Here is a 20450-nt window from a genome sequence, read left to right as displayed (position 1 = left end):
ATTCCTAATGCACATTGGAAAGTTCATTTTGAACTTCTGATTCAGGGGAAGGAGGATTTTTATATCCAAAGATATCTCAATTTTGGATTACCTCTCTCTAGACATTTTCTCTCTTTAGGCCAAAACAGGGTAAAACAAGATCTTTCTTCTATTTCAGAGAGGGGAATAATTACAAGAATAGAAGGGGAAGTTCTTACACCTTTACACCTGAAAAGCTGAAGGAAGGAATCTTACATCCTACCCCGCTTAAAAAACGCGAGATGTCCTCATCTCGCAGCTGAAGGATAATCTCTTAGTTCTCTTTCTTCTTCTATTACTTCCATTACTGCCTTGGAAGTAGATGGCCGATTTGGGAACATCTCTCTTTGACTTCCCCTATTCTCAGGCTCAGGTCTAGGCTGAGGTCTTGCATTACTTTGGATTGAAACTGAGGATTGGTTAGAGGGTCTACCTGTGGGATTTCCCTGATTTGAACGGAAAGGAACCTGATTACTCTAGAAGGAAGGAGCTGGAGTCTGGAATCTTGGTCCCCTGACTTCCGTACCACCCCAAAAACCTTGATCCAAAAGGAGTTGGGCAATCCAGACTGCGATTTGCAAATCCTTGACAGTTATAGCATTTCACTTCTTTGTTCAAGGGTGGAGCTTCTGAAGTTGAATTCCAGGGGATTGCGTTCCGGGAAAAGACCTTTCTTCCATTCTGGAACTTCCCATATCCTTAGTTTGACCTTGTTATCTCTTAGTAGGCGGTGGAAAGTTGGAATCACCTTATGGAGCTAGAAATCTTTTGAAAGATGATGGTGCTCGCTTCGCGGGACCTTGACATCAAAGGCCTTGGCGAAATCCTTCGCCATCCATACTGCTTTTGCCATGGCAACTGGCTTGGCATTCTTCACTAGGGTATTCAAGGGTTCGTTCAATCCCCGAATGAACCTGGCCATCAGCTGTTCTTCATCCAACAGTGGCAACAAGTACTTGAGGAGGAGAGCGAACGCTTGGTGATACACTTCAATAGTTCTACTCCCTTGGGTTATCTCTAAGAATTCATTCATCTTGGTGTCTAAAAAGTCGGGAGGACATAATCTCTTCCTTAAGTAAATCTTGAGATCATTCCATGTCTGGGTGTTCCAATGCAGATGGTTTGTCTCGCAGTGGTTTTTCCATGCCACTCTGGTTGTATCTACTATCTTCAGCCTTGTAAGAGCCATTTTACTTTTCTTGTTGTACCCGATGACATCGAAGTATTCTTCCATTGCTTCGATCCACTTCTCCATAGCCTCACCCAAGTTTTTCCCTTCACCCTTGAAAGTTCCAGGTTACGATCTATGAAGAGTTTTACGAACATCCGGGTCGAGCTCTTCCTCATCGAGTTGGGGGTTAACGTTCCCACCACCACCACCTTGATCCATGATCCTATCAATATGAAAATTCTTGTTAAGTCCCTTTTTTTTCCATGCAGGCCACTGATCTACAGCCTTTGCTGGTACACCGTCCTTTTGTCCTTGCTTTGCGCAGCGCAGGTTCTCAATTTGTCATCCCTCAATTAGATCCATTGGGTCAAAGGTCAAATAGCAGCAATTTGTCGGCACCATCCACTAATCTCATAGTGATTTGCTGAAGTCATAATCATCTTCCAGTTACTAACATCATCAATGGGATTTGTCCCATTCATCCTCATTATGGCTTTGTTCAACTTATTTTCTTTCAATTCAGAAATCATCATCTTTCAATCAGAATCCAAATCAATTCATCAATTCTCAACCAGAATTCAAAAATCATATCAACCAGCATTCGAATTCATCCTCTGGATAGCATTTTTGCTTATAACTTCAAGGTCTTAGATTTACTCGTATATATTGTCAGTAAAGAGCTACAGATATACCCTCAGTATATACGGGTAATCATGGTCCTTCGAGCTATAAGGTAAATACCATCATATCTAGGCCTCAAGCAAGTCAAGGATTCCATACAATTGCAGTACTTCCATCTGAAGACCCAATTTCCAATTTATGAATCTTCATTCTGAATATCAATTTGTATGAATTTCATCACACAATTACAATCTTTTACTCTGGTACTTCATAAATTTTTGACATTTCTTGCTTCTCAGTTGATCCACTTTAGCCAATTCGCTCTGATACCAGCTGAAAGATCCTTGCCCCCTCCGCGCAACGAATTCTAGGGTGCTAGCAACAGAAGTAGCACTTCTTGCGCAGGGCAGAGTCTCCCACTCGGGGCCTCGCCCCGAACAAGAGACTAATCCCTCGGTTCTTTCAAAACTGAATCCGAAAAAACTTCCCTCACCCAACAGACGTAGGCATTCCACCGGGAATAATCTATTCTAACGTAGTCAAGAACCTTAACTAACCAAACTGATCCAACCAAACCCGTAAGTCACATGGTCAGTACTTGGATCATAGAGACCCACGCTTTTTTCCTCATCAAGAGGCACAGCCGTTGATTCGTTTCCATAGAACAAGGACTATCCAGGATTTACTTCAACTATCGTAACTTAATAGAATTGAGTCTTATTTTAGGGATCCATCAGTCGAGCCTAACCCCATCCAATCCCATGGGTTAGCCAACCGCTGTAGTGATAGGATCCATTTAGGAATTCGGTTATGTTTTGCCTCGGGTACCAGGGAAAAAAGTTCCCAAGCCCCCTAGCCAGCGCTTCAAGCAAACTTTTAGATAGTCACACCACTTACACACCCAATATAAAATTGCCTGTTTCACAGATTCAGCTGTCTTTAAAACAATCTTCTGAGATGAAACCATAGTATCACTGATCATAATCATCCAAAAATATCTAGCTTGAATTCTAATTTCCAATCATTCCTTCATCGGTGTACCTATGGCATCATTGGCAACCAGAACGCTCACCACCTCTTTACTCAGGGGCCTTCTCAATAGTTCCTAGCTCATAGTACCCAGAAATATAATCACATAAGAAAATCCAGATGGACTCTCCATTGAAGATCAGCAAGATCAACCAACAGATCCATATAAAAGAGCCATGGACTCATCCGTTGAGGACCAACAAGGCCAATCAACTAGATCCATGCCCAAGTTCAGAAAACAACTCTAACTCCTTGTTCCATTTTCTTCCCCGACACACGCTTGGGTATCTTTGGCGACCCAAAGCCCGAGCACCGTATAGTCGGTACCCTCTAGGCTCCTTCACAGGTCACCTAGCGCTTCACTCATAGGCCACTTCCTTGGTCCCTCATCCATCGTACCGGAAGCTTACCATTTAAATCGAGGTCAAGACCTTGGCCGACCTTGCTACGTGAGACGTCCTCCATTGACTCTCCGTCAACTGTTGCAACTTTATCACTTAGGTCTCCACGACCTCATTCACAAGATGGTCAAATTGCTTCCCCAGCATACTTGACATAAAAGAGTCATTAAAAAATAGGTTTCATAAATACAGTTTCTAACGAACTCTCATCTTTCCACATTGTTCCACATCATTTCTCATTATTCCACATTCTTCTACATCAATTCACATTGCTTATTCCACATCCAGTCATATGTAATCCCATCATCTTCATCCATTCTCATCCAATCACATCTATAATACATCTCATCATATCTATCATCACATCCAATCACATTATAATACATCTCATCACATCTATCCACATCTATCATCTCATCATATCACGTCACAACATATCTACATCACATCTTCATCCATTCTCATCCAATCACATTATAATACATCTCATCACATCTATCATCTCATCACATCACGTCACAACATATCTACATCACATCTCATCCATTCATATCACATCACATCCATCTACATTCATTCAGATCCACATCACTTCCACATATCATCACATCACGTTCACATCTATTTACATCACTTCACATCCATTCACATCTACCCAAATCCACATCACATCACATCTCATCTATCCACTTCATATCTCATCCATTCATATCTAACAAGATCCACATCACATCACATCTCATTACATCACATTCACATCTCACCACATCTTACCACATCCACTCACATCTCATCACATCCATCACACCCATTCACATCCCACATTCATTTACATCTCGTCACATCCATCCTCATCTTATCACATCTCGTTCACATCACATTCATTCCATCCACATTACATCACATCCACATCTATCCATATCACATCTCATTCATTCCATCCACATTACATCACATCCACATCTATCCATATCACACCACATCCATTGACAGCTCATCACATTCATCCACATTAATTCATTTATTCACATCCACATCTATCCATATCCATCCATTCATTCACATGTACATCTATCACATCACATCTCATTCTCATCCATTTACATCACATCACATCCTTTCACATCTCATCACTTTCACATCCACATCCATTTACATCACATCACATCTCATCTCATCTCCTCACATTCACATCCACATCCATTTACATCACATCATATCTCATCACATCCACTCACATCTCATCACATCTCATCACATCTTATCACATCACATTCACATCTTATCACATCACATTCACATCTTGTCACGTCATATTTACATCTCCTCTTATCACATTCATATCTCATCTAATCACATCACATCCATTTACATCCTATCACATTCATTTTCAGATCCACGTCACATCTTATCATATCCACTTTTAGTACCGTTCTTTACTTTCGATACTAATAGGACTTTTCTAAGTTTTTGCCAATTGCTTGGCCTAGTTAAAGGTACTTTTTCTCGATCACATTGAATCTACGTATCAGAGTGTTATTGAAGGTTTTAGAAGAGAAAATAAACCTTATCAGAATTGAATAGTAAAAAATGAGAAAGAGCATTTACGTATTGTATTTTCATTCCTTAAGCTTCATTAATGAACTAATTCTAAACTTATGTTTACTCATTAGATCCTCGATCCTGCAGGGATTCAAAATTCAATTTTCTGAATAAGAATCATCCAAATTTTTTCGATGGGTATTTTCACATTCTTTCTCAAATTTCTCAATTAAGATTTAATCAATATTTCTCTTTTTGAATAAAAGATTCATGGGATTTACAAAATCAATTCTACCCATATTTTTCAATAAAAATAATAATACTCAAAATTTTACTTTTGATAAATAATCATAATTTGAATTATGCCAAAAATTCCTCTTTTAATATTTAATTATTTGGATCTCAAATATCATTGGAATTCCTCTTTTTGCATAAAAATAAATTTACCAAAAATTACTCTTTTCTCATAATCAATCAATTATGCATAATTTCAAAAAAATTATTTCCCATGAATATGATGAAAATCATTCTTTTTGCATAGGATGTCTAATCCTAGAATATGGTAGGAAGTTCTCTTTTAGTATTATGCATAAAAATAAGATATGTATTATTTTTTAAAAATTTTGCCATAGCTTTGCTGCTGCTATTACTGATAATTCTCAATTTTTTCTAAAAGAGTAAAAGCTTGTAATGAAAATATGATAGTAGTTCCTCTTTTATGCTTAAAATCAAACTATGAATTTAAATCATAATTTAAACCATAATTATAAATATAACTATGATTATCCCACTAGATTAAGCTAATTTCAACATTCCTCTTTTCCCAAATTGTTAGGATAATCCATTTCTCATTTAGAATGAATTAAAGTAGTTTTTAACTACTCATAAACAATCTAAAAGAATTTACCATTATTTTAATAGGACAAAATCATGAAAATATCATTTTCTTAATCTCTAGCTCATCAAGCCTAGAGTTTAGCTTTGAATTAAGAGACTATCATTGAGAAACATCCTTTTCCAAGGGATTTAGCCATAAAGATGGCTATTCTTTTAGAGAGAGAGATTTACTTAAAGAAAGCATTACAAATAAGCATAAAGATTAACTTTCTCTTAATTAAACATTAAGACTTTTAGGGAAAGCTTTATTTGAATTAAAACAATCATTTAGAAAGATTCTCAAGCTTGAGAGGGGTTGAGAAGAAGAAAGTCATTGAGATAAATTGAAAAAAAACCATATAAATCGACCAAGTTTGGCTTACTGGCATGGTATAGCTCCAATATGAAAATACAAAGGAATGAGGGTCTATTTATAAGTGAGGGAGGCCACTAACCAAGTCCAACTGGGTTCTAGAATTTTCCAGGTTCAGTTTGACTCAATTTGGACAAGATTTGGACTAGTTTGGCTCCCTTTTTTATTTGGTTTGATCCAAGAGAGAGGAGAGATAAAAATATCACATTTTTTTAAATTAAAAAACCCTTCCACACATGTGAAAAAGGCACCTGCCTCAAAGGTCCCCCTCTCCTTACCAAGGTGTCAAAAATGCATCATTTCTCCAAAATATCTTATTTTTTTAGTAATATCTCTTAATTTTTAACTAATAAACCTTGTACTCAGTCAACTCTTCATCTTATGTGAGCGTTTACTCATTTTTGGATATTTTCTTTTATTCTTTGGATTTATCTCATCCGGATTAATCCAATTAGCCCATTGGAAGCTTAATTGGACCATAATCCAAAAATTTCTAAAAATGTAGACCCTTAGGCTAAGGTCCCTTATACCATTTTCAATTAATTTCTAATGCACATTGGAAAGTTCATTTTGAACTTCTGATTCAGGGGAAGGAGGATTTTTATATCCAAAGATATCTCAATTTTGGATTATCTCTCTCTCTAGACATTTTCTCTCTCTAGGCCAAAACAGGGTAAAACAAGATCTTTATTCTATTTCAGAGAGGGGAATAATAACAAGAACAGAAGGGGAGGTTCTTACACCTTTACACCTCAAAAGCTGGAGGGAGGAATCTTACATCCTACCCCACTTAAAAAACGTTAGATGTCCTCATTTTGCAAACTGGAGGATAATCTCTTAGTTCTCTTTCTTCTTCTATTACTTCCAGCGTTACTGCCTTGGAAGTAGATGGACGATTTGGGAACATCTCTCTTTGACTTCCCCTATTCTGAGGCGGAGGTCTTGCGTTTCTTTGGATTGAAACTAGGGTCTACCTCTGGGATTTCCCTGATTTTGAACGGAAAGGAACCTAATTACTCTAGAAGGAAGAAGCTGGAGTCTGGAATGTTGGTCCCTGACTTCCATGCCCCAAAAACCTTGATCCAAAACGAGTTGGGCAATCCATACTGTGATGTCCAAATCCTTGACAGTTATAGCATTTCATTTCTTTGTTCAAGGGTGGAACTTCTGAAGTTGAATCCAGGGGATTGCGTTTCGAGAAAAAGACCTTTCTTCCATTCTGGAACTTCCCATATCCTGAGTTTGACCTTGTTGTCTCTTAGGCGGTGAAAAGTTGGAATCACCTTCCGGAGCTAGAAATATTTTAAAAGATGATGGTGCTAGCTTCGACGGGACCCTTACATCAAAGTCCTTGGCAAAATCCTTTGCCATCCATACTGCTTCTTCCATGGAAACTGGCTTGGCATTCTTCACTAGGATATTCAAGGGTTCGTTCAGTCCACGAATGAACCTGGCCATAAACTGTTCTTCATCCAACGGTGGCGAGTACTTGAGGAGGAGAGCGAACGCTTGGTGATACACTTCAATAGTTCTACTCCCTTGGGTTAACTCTAAGAATTCATTCATCTTGGTTTCCTAAAAAGCCGGGAGGATAGAATCTCTTCCTTAGGTAAATCTTGAGATCATTCCATGTCTTGGTGTTCCGATCTAGACGGTTTGTCTCGCAGTGGTTTCTCCATGCCACTCTGGCTGTTTCTACTATCTTCAGCCTTGCAAGAGCCATTTTACTTTTCTCGTTGTACACGATGACATCGAAGTATTCTTCCATTGCTTCGATCCACTTCTCCACAGCCTCACCCAAGTTTTCCCCTTTACCCAAGTTTTCCCCTTTACCCTTGAAAGGTCCAAGTTGCGATCTATGATTTGAAGAGTTTTACGAACATCCGGTCGAGCTCTTCCTCATCGAGTTGGGGGTTAACATTCCCACCACCACGACCTCAATCCATGATCCTATCAATATGAAAATTCTTGTTAAGTCCCTTTTTTTTAAATTAACCAAGGCGCTCAGGTGAAAAGACCACTTTATTTATAATTCAAATCCGACTTTAGATCCAACTGATTCTGGGGTTCTTTATAGTTTGGTCAGCCCCCCACAGAATCCTGGGATAAAGATCCCTTCTACAAGAAGAACATACAAAACTCATTACCAGAGAATAATTCATTCATATTCTTAACACAGTAATCGTCCATCAACCGAAAATTTCATCTGAACATTCCTCCACGGGAATTTAAGTTATACATGTTCTCAATTTGTCATCCCTTAATTAGATCCATTGGGTCAAAGGTCAACTAGCAGCAATCTGTCTCAACACAATCCACTAATCTCATAGTGATTTGCTGAAGTCATAATTGTCTTCCAGTTACTAACATCATCACTAGGATTCGTCCCATTCATCCTCATTATGGCTTTGTTCAACTTATCTTCTTTCAACCAAAATGCAAAAATCATCATCTTTTAATCAGAATCCAAATCAATTCATCAATTCTCAACCAAGATTTAAAAATCATATCAACCAGCATTCAAATTCATCCTCTGGATAGCATTTTTGCTTATAACTTGAAGGTCTTAGATTTACTCATATATATTGTTAGTAAAGAGCTGCAGATATACCCATGGTATATACGGGTAGTCAACTCACGGTCCTTGGAGCTATGAGGTAAATACCATCATATGTGGGCCTCAAGCAAGTCAAGGATTCCATACAATTGCGGTACTTCCAGCTGAAGACACAATTTTCAATTTATGAATCTTCATTCTGAATATTAATTTATATGAATTTCATCACACAATTACAATATTTTACTGGTACTTCATAAATTTTTGACATTTCTTGCTTCTTGGTTGATCCACTTTAGCCAATTTGCTCTGATACCAGCTGAAAGATCCCTACCCACTCCGCGCAACGAATTCTGGGGTGCTAGCAGCGGAAGTAGCACTTCTTGCATAGGGCGGCAGAGTCTCCCACTCGGGGCCTCGCCCACAGATATCCGGACAAGAGATTAATCCCTCGGTTCTTTCAAAACCGAATTCGAAAAAACTTCCCTCACCCAACAGACATAGGTGATTGCACCGGGAATAATCTATTCTATCATAGTCAAGAACCTTAACTAACCAAACTGATCCGACCGAACCCATAAGTCACATGATCAGATCAAGGAAGAGACTTGTACTTGGCTCATAGTAGAGACCAACGCTTTTTTCCTCATCAAGAGGCACAGCCATTGATTCGTTTCCATAGAACAAGGACAATCCGAGATTTAATTCAACTATCGTAACTTAACAGAATTAAGTCTTATTTTAAGGATCCATTAGTCCAACCTAACCCCATCCAATCCCATGGGTTAGCCAACCGCCCAACCACTGTAGTGATAGGACATATTTAGGAATTTGGTTATGTTTTGCCCCGAGTACCAGGGAAAAGAGTTCCGAGGCCCCCTAGCCAGCGCTTCAAGCAAACTTTTAGTCACACCACTTACACACCCAATATGAAATTGCCTGTTTCACAGATTCAGATGAAATTGCCTGTTTCACAGATTTAGCTGAAATTGCCTGTTTCACAGATTCAGCTGTGAAACAATCTTCTGATAAAACCATAGTATCACTGATCATAATCATCCAAAAATATCTAGCTTGAATTCTAATTTCCAATCATTCCTTCATCGATGTACCTATGGCATCATTGGCAAACAACCAAAACGCTCACCACCTCTTCACTCAGGGGCCTTCTCAATAGTTCCTAGCTCATAGTACCCAGAAATATAATCACATAAGAAAATCCAGATGGACTCTCCATTGAAGATCAGCAAGATCAACCAACAGATCCATATAAAAGAGCCATGGACTCATCCATTGAGGACCAGCAAGGCCAATCAACTAGATCCATGCCCGAGTTCAGAAAACAACTCTAACTCCTTGCTCCATTTTCTTCCCCGACACACGTGTGGGTATCTTCGACGACCCAAAGCCCGAGCACTGTATGGTTAGCACCCTCTAGGCTCCTTCGCAGGTCACCTAGCACTTCACTCATAGGCCGCGTCCTTGGTCCCTCATCCATCGTACCAGAAGCTCACCATTTAAATCAAACCGAGGCCGTTCAAGACCTCGGCCAGGACCTTGCTACGCGAGACGTCCTCCATTGACTCTCCGTCAGCTGTTGCAACTTTATCACTTAGGTCTCCACGACCTCATTCACAAGATGGTCAAAATGCTTCCCCAGCATTCTTGACATAAAACAATCATTTAAAAACAGGTTTCATAAATATAATTTCTAACGAAATCTCATCTTTCCACATTGTTCCACATCATTTCTCGTTATTTCACATTCTTCTACATCAATTCACATTGCTTATTCCACATCCAGTCATATGTATTCCCATCGTCTTCATCCATTCTCATCCAATCACATCATATTATATCTCATCACATCTATCCTCATCACATCATGTCACAACATATCCACATCACATCTCATCCATTCATATCACATCACATCCATCTACATTCATTCAAATCCACATCACTTCCACATATCATCACATCACGTTCACATCTATTTACATCACTTCACATCCATTCACATCTACCCAAGTCCACATCACATCACATCTCATCTGTCCACTTCATATCTCATCCATTCATATCTTAACAGATCCACATCACATCATATTCACATCTCATCACATCATATTCACATCTCACCACATCTTACCACATCCACTCACATCTCATCACATCCATTCACATCCATCACACCCATTCACATCCCACATTCATTCACATCTCGTCACATCTATCCTCATCTTACCACATCTCGTTCACATCCATCCGCATCACATCACATTCATTCCATCCACATTACATCACATCCACATCTATCCATATCACATCTCATTCATTCCATCCACATTACATCACATCCACATCTATCCATATCACACCACATCCATTCACAGCTCATCACATCCATTCATTCATTCACATTCAGATCTATCCACACCCATCCATTCATTCACATCATGCACATCTATCACATCACATCTCATTTCATCCATTTACATTACATCACATCCTTTCACATATCATCACATCTTATCACATTCACATCCACATCCATTTACATCTCATCCACATCTCCTCACCTCACATCACATCCACATCCACATCCATTTACATCACATCCACATCTCATCACATTCACTCACATCACATTCACATCTTATCACATCACATTTACATCCCCTCTTATCACATTCACATCTCATCTAATCACATCGCATCCATTTACATCCCATCACATTCATTTACATTCATTCAGATCCATGTCACATCTTATCACATCCACCTTTAGTACCATTTTTTACTTTCGATACTAATAGGACTTTTCTAAGTATCTGCCAATTGCTTGGCCTAGTTAAAGGTACTTTTTCTTGATCCCATTGGATCTATGTATATCAGAGTGTTGTTGAAGGTTTAAAAAGAGAAAATAAACCTTATCAAAATTGAATAGTAAAAAATCAGAAAGAGCATTTACGTATTGTATTTTCATTCCTTAAGCTTCATTAATGAACTAATTCTAAACTTCGGTTTACTCATTGGATCCTTGATCCTCCAGGGATTCCAGATTCCCTTTTTTGATTAAGAATTATCCAATTTTTTTCGATGGATATTTTCACATTCTTTGTCAAATTTCTCAATTAAGATTTAATCAATATTCTTCTTTTTGAATAAAAGATTCATGGGATTTACAGAATCAATTCTACCCTTATTTCCCAATAAAAATAAAATAATACTCAAAATTTTAGTTTTGATAAATAATCATAATTTGAATTATGCCAAAAATTTCTCTTTTAACATTTAATTATTTGGATCTCGAATATCATGGGAATTCCTCTTTTTGCATAAAAATAAATTTACCAAAAATTACTCTTTTCTCATAATCAATCAATTATGCATAATTACAGAAAAATTATTTCCCATGAATATGATGAAAATCATTCTTTTTGCATAGGATGTCTAATCCTAGAATATGGTAGGAAGTCCTCTTTTAGCATTCTCCATAAAAATAAGATATGTATTATTTTCTAAAACTTTTGCCATACCTTCGCTGCTGCTATTATACTGATAATTCTCAATTTTTCCTAAAAGAGTAAAAGCTTGTAAATGAAAATATGATAGTAGTTCCTCTTTTATGCTTAAAATCAAACTCTGAATTTAAATCATAATTTTAACCATAATTATAAACATAACTATGATTATCCCACTAGATTAAGCTAATTTCAACATTCCTCTTTTCCCAAATTGTTAGGATAATCCATTTCTCATTTAGAATGAATTAAAGTAGTTTTTAACTACTCACATAAACAATCTAAAAGAATTTACCATTATTTTAACAGCAAAAAATTATGAAAATATCATTTTCTTAATCTCTAGCTCACATCAAGCCTAGAGTTTAGCTTTGAATTAAGAGACTATCATTGAGAAGCATCCTTTTCCAAGGGATTTAGCCATAAAGATGGCTATTCTTTTAGAGAGAGAGATTTACTTAAAGAAAGCATTACAAATAAGCATAAAGATTAACTGTCTCTTAATTAAATATTAAGACTTTTAGGAAAAGTTTGATTTGAATTAAAACAATCATTTAGAAAGCTTCTCAAGCTTGAGAGGGGTTGAGAAGAAGAAAGTCATTGAGATAAATTGAAAAAAAACCATATAAATCGATTTTACCTCCAATTTTGGCTTGATTCTCTATTAGCACCATTGAAGCCCCCGACTAATCAATTGGTCCACCAAGAGGAGAAGAGCAACTCCAAGAGTTGTTGTAGAGAGAGAGAAGCTCCAAGCTCCCAAGAGAGGAAAATTTAAGGGATAATAGAAAATATGATTATTTTAATATAATACTGGCAAATATCTCTTAATTTTTAACTTATAAACCTTGTACTCAGTCAACTCTTCATCTTATATGAGCATTTACTCATTTTTGTATATTTTCTTTTATTCTTTGGATTTATCTCATCCTAACACTTTGATTAATCTAATTGGCCCATTGGAACCTTAATTGGACCATAATCCAAAAATTTCTAAAAATATAGACCCTTAGGCTAAGGTCCCTTATACCATTTTCAATTAATTCCTAATGCACATCGGAAAGTTTATTTTGAACTTCTGATTCACGAGAATCCATTCTAGACATTAGGAGGATTTTTATATCCAAAGATATCTCAATTTTGGATTATCTCTCTCTAGATATTTTCTCTCTCTAGGCCAAAACAGGGTAAAACAAGATCTTTCTTCTATTTCAGAGAGGGGAATAATTACAAGAACAGAAGGGGAGGTTTTTACACCTTTACACCTCAAAAGCTAGAGGGAGGAATCTTACAAGTGGTCTTGGCGTGATCTTGCTAATCGGGAGGAGACTCTACATACCCCCTTTGCGCATAGCATGACAAGGCCGTAGGATCCAGATGCCAGAGGTTGATGGCACCCTGGCAGCCCATTCATTGGCAGTCACAAGGCCTCTCTCACAACATTTTCTCTCAAATTTTTGGAAGAGGCTTTGGGGTAGTCTTTGACCTCGAAAGATCACCCTCTTTCTTTGGTTGATGGCACACATGAGCTTGGGGGTTGGCACACGGTTGGGCCATTAGTGGTTGACCAGCAGCTTGTCCGAGTTGTGGCCACCCTCAGGAGTCTCAGCGACATTGCCTTTGGGATTTCTCGAAGGCTCAACAATTTTGGCAGCAGATTCTTTGCATCTTCACGATGGACAGGACCTCGACCTGTATCATTACATGGGGCACTGTCACTTGGGCCAGAGAGCTTGAGGTTATGAGGGATTATGAGGAGGAATGCGTTAGCCCTTCAAGTCTCTCACCTTCATTTCAGCAGTAGTCCCAGTCCCACTGACCACTAGAGACTGGGCTCATGCCGGAGATGGGAGATTTGCAGTAGCATTGGAGCATGGCACATATGGAGAGCTAGATGCAGCGAAGCCATCAAGGGTACCCACACTCCAACTACAGAGTCCATCAGGAGCATTTGGCTCGACATCATCCATACCCTTCGCGGTCAGTGGGGGAAGTTGCAGGGTGGCTCTGACCGCAAGTGGAAGCGGCGTGAGAAGTTTTCTTGAGGCTTTGGTGGTGATCCCACTTGGCATTATAGACCACCTGTGTGGTTACTCCCCCCCCCTCCCCCTGTATGAGATAGCCTTCTCTTCATAGAGTGGCCAACTAGAGGAGAAGTGCATCTTTCTCCAGCTTGATTATCCCCGTACATGGAGGTGACGTTGTACCTAGCCCTTCATGGTTGTATTTAGCCTTTTGTGGCTGTTTTTATTAACTAATAGAAGGATCTTTTTCCCTGAAAAGAAAAAAGTATACAAGGTACCAGACCCAATGGAACACCAATCTTCCAGGCATTTCCAGACATGTACTCACAGGCACAAGTACCAACAGAAAGTCAAGTCCACAGTATCACATAAGTGGCATCAATCCTCGGCATATGCAACTGCCATGGACGCCAAGCCAATGTATATACATAATGAGGAAGCACGGGTGGACCAGTTGGGTGGCCAAATGGTGACATTATGAATGGGAGAAGAAAAACAACCTATGATTGGGAGAAGAAAAACAACTTATGATTGGGAGAAGAAAATTAACCTATGATTTAAATAAGAAAACAATCACAATGGCCAAGCCAATGATGCATCATCCTACCTCTATATTTGAGAAATTTTGGGCATTATCAACTTGGAGATCCATGTCAAGGCTTTGCTTTGCAAGCTTATTGTTCGAGGTCTTGAGCTAGGAAGGAAGCCAAGGTACACATTCTTGGAGGCTCGCGATCCTCAGCTGCGTGGACCTTGGACACCTAAGAGGGGGAGGGCAACATAGTGAGGGAGGGGGCCAAGGGGCAGAAAAGGAGTTGGGTGTTCCCTTTAATTTTTCCAAGGTTATAGTAATACCATAAATAATTGCAACCCTCGACATACCTTATATTAATTGATGCAACTCCAAAAAAAAATTGAATTAATTTGTGTCTTACAAGACATTTCAGGATTTTTACCAAAAATAAAAATCGAGATAAGAAAATTTGATCAAAGTGCGAGAAGGGGCAAACTGGCTGCGTGGAGACGGAGGCGCTTGAATTTGAGTGCAGAGAGTCGGGCGTACGTTGGAGAGATCGGCAGGTATAGTCACCTCTGTGGCCTGTAACTGTCGGTGCTTAATGTGAGCGTAACTCGTGTGTGTGTGTGTGTGTGTGTGTGTGTGTGTGGGGGGGGGGGGGGCGGGGCTGCTGGGGCGGGCGCAGGTTGTGCAAGGAAGAGCGGCTACACGAGGCACTTCAGTCAGCAGACCTCCTGGAGCGGCGGGGACTGCCTGTGTGCCGGGATGACGTCTACTCTCTCCTGCAGGCTTGCTCTCGGAGGAAGGACCTCGCTGGTGGATTGCGCATACGCTCCCTCATGGCCAGTACTGGCCTACACTCCGTGGCTGTCCTTGCAGACCACCTCATCCGCCTCTTCACCCTTTGTGGGAGCTTGCCTGATGCCAACGACACATTCTCTAGGGTTCCAAACCCCACTGTCTTCACCTGGAATGCCATCATCTCTGCCCACACCAAGCTCTCTCAGTGTCATAGGGCCCTCCTCCTCTACCGTGACATGCGGCAGCAGGGTGTGAAGCCCAACAGAGTCACTTTTTTGTGTGTTTTGAAAGCATGTGGCAGCCTCCACGCCCTCACTTCCGGTCGACAGGCCCATGATGATATCATCTCCACAGGGCTCAATTCAGATGTTGTCGTCGCCAACATGCTCATTGACACGTATTCCAAGTGTGGGAGCCTACATGAAGCCCGCAGAGTGTTTGATGAGCTGCAATATCAAGGAGATGCGGTCTCATGGAGTGCCATGATTGCCGGCTATGCCCAGCATGGGTGTGGGCTTGCTGCCCTTGATCTTTATGAGAAAATGCAAGAAGAGGGCATTCGGCCAGAAAACACTACATTTTCTTCTATTCTGAAAGCTTGTGGTAGCATCAGAGCTGTTCATCAGGGGAGGCAGATTCACGATCAGATCAGCAGAGATGGACTCATGTCAGATGTTGTCATCGGAGGCACCCTCATTGACATGTATGTCAGATGCGGTAAGGTAGATGAAGCGCGCTTTGTGTTCGATAGCTTGCCAAGCCGTGACAAGGTAACATGGGGTACAATGATTTCAGGATATGCTATGCATGGTCATGGTATTCCTGCTCTCAAGCTTTTTGGGGAAATGCAGCAGAGGCAAGTACAGCCGGACAGAGCCACTTACCTATGTGTCTTGAAAGCATGTGGCCTTATTGGAGCCATAGAAGAGGGAAGATTGGCCCATGAACAACTCATCAAACAGAACCTAGAATCAGATGTGGCTGTTGGAAATGCAGTTGTTGACATGTATGCACGTTGTGCAAATTTCGATGATGCATGCAAAATGTTCAACAAGTTGGCCAATCCTGATGTAGTGTCTTGGGGTGCAATTATTTCAGGATATGCAGAGTGTGGTCAAGGCATGCTGGTCCTGCAAAGTATTAAAAAAATGCAATGTCAAGGCTCAGAGCCTGATAGTATGATATTCATGAGTATTCTCTCAGCTTGCAGTCATGCTGGTTTTCTGGATGTGGGGTGTCTCTACTTCAAGTATATGAGTGAATATTATAGGTTCGCACCTAGCATTGAGCACTACAATTGCATGGTTGATCTTCTTGGCCGTGCAGGGTGCTTAGATGAGGCTGAAGATTTACTTCTAACCATGCCGGTTCTACCCAACATTATCGGATGGACATCTTTGCTTGCTGGTTGCAAAACATACAGTAACATGCAGCTAGCAAGACATTGCATTGACCCAAGTTAATGCAGGTTGCTATATATACTTTGATGGCTATGAAGGGTAGCAACATGCTGCTTATTTTTTGACAATGCTTGTGCATGTACTTTCTACACAATTTCTTATAGTTTATATCATCAAGAGCTTTTCATATAGTAATAGGATTTGGGTTGAAAGCTAAGATTCAAGTACAAGTACATGATGAAAATAAGGCATTAATAAGTTTGTTATGCAGAATCAAGAGTGACAAGTGTAATCCTATGCATGAGGCAACCCTATTTTTAAGCACAGGTGAGTTTGTAGTGAAAACCAAGGGTTTTTGTGAAATTTCCCTGTGCAGACCAAAAGGCACCATTACAAATCCATAGTGACATTGATAGAGTTTCTATGCTCGTATGGGCAGTGCACCCTTATTTGTTTTGTTGAGTTGTTTCTCCTTTTCCTGTGCAACAAGATGTGTTCTGTATTAAGTTACTGCCCATTTGAAAACAGCAAATGCTATATATACTCAAATTTCAAGTGCCATAAACTCTATACACTCAGCTTATGCCCCATTTCACGTTCTTGCTTTGTGCTATTGCAACCCCTTGAAGTGGGTAAACTTCCTACAGGGCTGTGCCGCTGTTTTTGTATCAACTAAGCATGGCATCTCCTCTAGTGTATTTTTACGAGGATGATTATGTGGTCATGGATTCTATGATAAGCTTGGTTTTCAGTAATGTACTACAGAAGTAAACCTACCCAACCTGCGGCGGTGGAAAGATTCAAAAGCCTCTATCTAGGTGTTTATTACATTAATCTAGCCATATACATGGTCCAACCCAAGATGGCCCTCCTTTTTTTATTTTAGTACTTGGGAGAGGCTATAGTAAGAGGACATGTAAATCTTGGAGGGTGTAAAGCTTGGAGTAGAATCACCATAGGAAAAATCCAATGGTGGAAAGATGCTAGAATAGGTTAGCAAGCCAGTAGAAGGATCCGTTCATATTTTGTACAAATCCTTAGTAACTGTAACGAGCATTGACAAGTCGTGGCGGGAAGTCCCTAGAAGCTGTACTCTCAACTGCTATAAATATTGAGAATGCAAGCTCAATGGATCATGGCTGACTAACAGGTAGCGGGATGACAGGTACCAACATGAGCATTATTATGAGGCATTGATAGATGCCAATTGTGTTTGGTAGATATGCATGTATGTAGAAGCAATAAATGGCCACAACATGGCCAGAGTGTGAATGCATGTGAGTAGGGTGTGAAGCCACATGTGAATGGGGGCTTGTAGTCAATTTGTGCTTGGAGCAAAAAAAAAGGATCTAGAAGATAGAGAAAAACTTTGTTGATTAGGAGAGTTCATTACACAAAATAAAGTGAAGAAAGAATTTAGTGCATGCCCTATTGTGTTCCCAATATTTTTGCTGAGTGTTTTGAGTTGATTAAATGAGATAATCTAGTTAATCAAGTGAGGTAAATCACCCTGTGAAGCTGCAAATTGAACTTTGAACTTGGTATCAGAGTTGAGGTTTGGGAGCTTTATTCAACCCAAGACTTAATACAGCTATTGTTCATAACCTAGCCCATCGATTACATCACTTATGTGTACCATAGTTGAAGCAAGGGAAGCATGGCAAGAGCTCCCAAATTACCCTGTAGCAAGCATTGCAAATTCCACTAGAACGGAGACCCGCAAATCGACTTAAAATTGACTATTACAGAGCCCTTTTTGATGTATAAGTTTAGCAATGTGTTGAGCTAAATCTTGAGCAAGAAAGCCATTGGATTGGTGCTCAAATTGCAGTTTTACACTAAAACATGCTATTACAGTTTTCTTTTACCCTTTTGAGATGGTGTTTTGAAGACCTTGCTCAAGCTCTTTTCAAGAGCCCTCTTGCTTCTTTGGATAGGATAAATAGGTGTGATGATAGCTCAGTAAGAGGTTGAAGCATGTGTGAGTAATGCTTGTTCAAAGTTGGTACATAAAACATATTATAGGCACCTCTTGACCATTCCATGTATGCAATGAATGGTGACAATGTATGTGACGTATGCTCAATGTATGTGAGTTGGTGTTTGGTTGACATCACAAGAGAGTTATATAAGTTAAAAAGCTTTAGAATAAGCTTTGGGATTGCATATGTATTGGTGTATTGAAGCGAGAACACGACTACATAGTGGACATGTTTGCCGAAAGTGAATGTATGGTTGCTTATGCATTGGAATTGGACTTGTGAATGCCATTGGTTGTTATAGGAATATATTTTAATCTCTCTTAAAAATATTATTCTATCCTCTTAAATAATTCGAGAACGCTTGGATTATCTTTGCATCAAGCCAAATCATATTAATATCATGGGTGATGCCATTATAAATGTTAATACGTTTGGTATACATTGACGTATGATTGGGGCCTTCAATGTTTGTTACAGTTTGGTTTGTATGCAAGGGTGATTCCTGGGTTACTTATGCCTGGCAAACATGTGTGATTATGGTTTGTATACTTATGAAATATTTGTTTACCAATTTATTGTTGGTTATTTTATACGTGAAGAGGATTCAAAAGATTGAGAAGAATTTGCACATTATTATTTATTGGCACACATTTTTGTAAACAAGATTTGTATATACATGTGCTAGCTTGTGCACGTTTTGGAAAGCCTTGGTTTATCAAGCTTAGACTTGAACTGTAATATTTTTGTAAAGCATGATATGCTTTAACTCTAGCCTTAATTTATGGACACTCTATTTTGAACATAAGAGAGTGTCATGCAAATAAAAGCACCTTTTTATATTTTTGGAGGCTATGGCTTATTTTGGAATAAAGTATTACGTAAATACTCATGTGTGGGGAGAGGCCACACACATGAGGGAAGATGATTGCACCCAATGTTTGGGTCGTTATCTTAAGCTAAGTTTTTTTTTCACTCAAATCTTGAATATGTTGAATTTGTGGTCTTTTGCTGAGTTATTTGGTATGAATAATTTATTTTCTTGCAAGTTCCTATTTTATTTGTTTTTCTAGAATTGAATTCGTGTCAGTGGTATCAGAGTTATGGGTCTAGAAAGATAAAGGGAAGGTTTAAAAGCTTGAAGGCTTAATTCAAAGGTTTCATAGCTATGGGTCTAGAAAGATGGAGGGAAGGTTTAAAAGCTTGAAGGCTTAATTCAAAGGTTTTGCTTGAAGAGTTGAAGTCTTTTAACCAAAGGGCAAATACCAAGAGATAAAGGGGGTGGCAAACCACTCTACAGAAACCACTAAACCAATTTTCTTAAAAAATGGTTTTTTCAAATTCATAGCCTCTCTTAGATCTAATTATATGGATGAAATCAGCTTCTGAAGAAGGTTTGAGCCCAATCATCAAATTGGCTTCTGAAGAAGGTTTGAGCCCAATCATCAAATTGCTAAACCACTGCAATAGGAGAAAATCTATAACGGATGGTGTTCACTCTTCCATAAATCAATTTGGTAGAAATAAGTGCTAATCACTTTGCAGGCTGTTTTTCCTCTTCCAATTGGCCAGCGCAAGAAGCGAAAACAACTAGAATTTCCTCTTTGTCTTCTG

The 20450-nt window shown here is 39.3% G+C and overlaps 1 pseudogene across 1 annotated transcript; it reads left to right on the top strand.

The window, feature by feature from the left end:
- The first annotated feature begins 15110 nt into the window (after window positions 1-15110).
- On the top strand, window positions 15111-17202 carry LOC147608781 (pentatricopeptide repeat-containing protein At2g13600 pseudogene; annotated as a pseudogene). Its single transcript, XR_015264382.1, has 2 exons — window positions 15111-15219; window positions 15342-17202. The product of XR_015264382.1 is annotated as a pentatricopeptide repeat-containing protein At2g13600 pseudogene (transcript).
- Window positions 17203-20450: the final 3248 nt, after the last annotated feature.

The sequence above is a fragment of the Cibotium barometz genome, chromosome 52, assembly GCF_041138505.1.
Source record: "Cibotium barometz isolate CiBa-2024 chromosome 52, ASM4113850v1, whole genome shotgun sequence".
NCBI lineage: Eukaryota > Viridiplantae > Streptophyta > Polypodiopsida > Cyatheales > Cibotiaceae > Cibotium > Cibotium barometz.
Note: the sequence above shows the minus strand (reverse complement) of the source record. Positions and strands in the feature narration are given on the sequence as shown.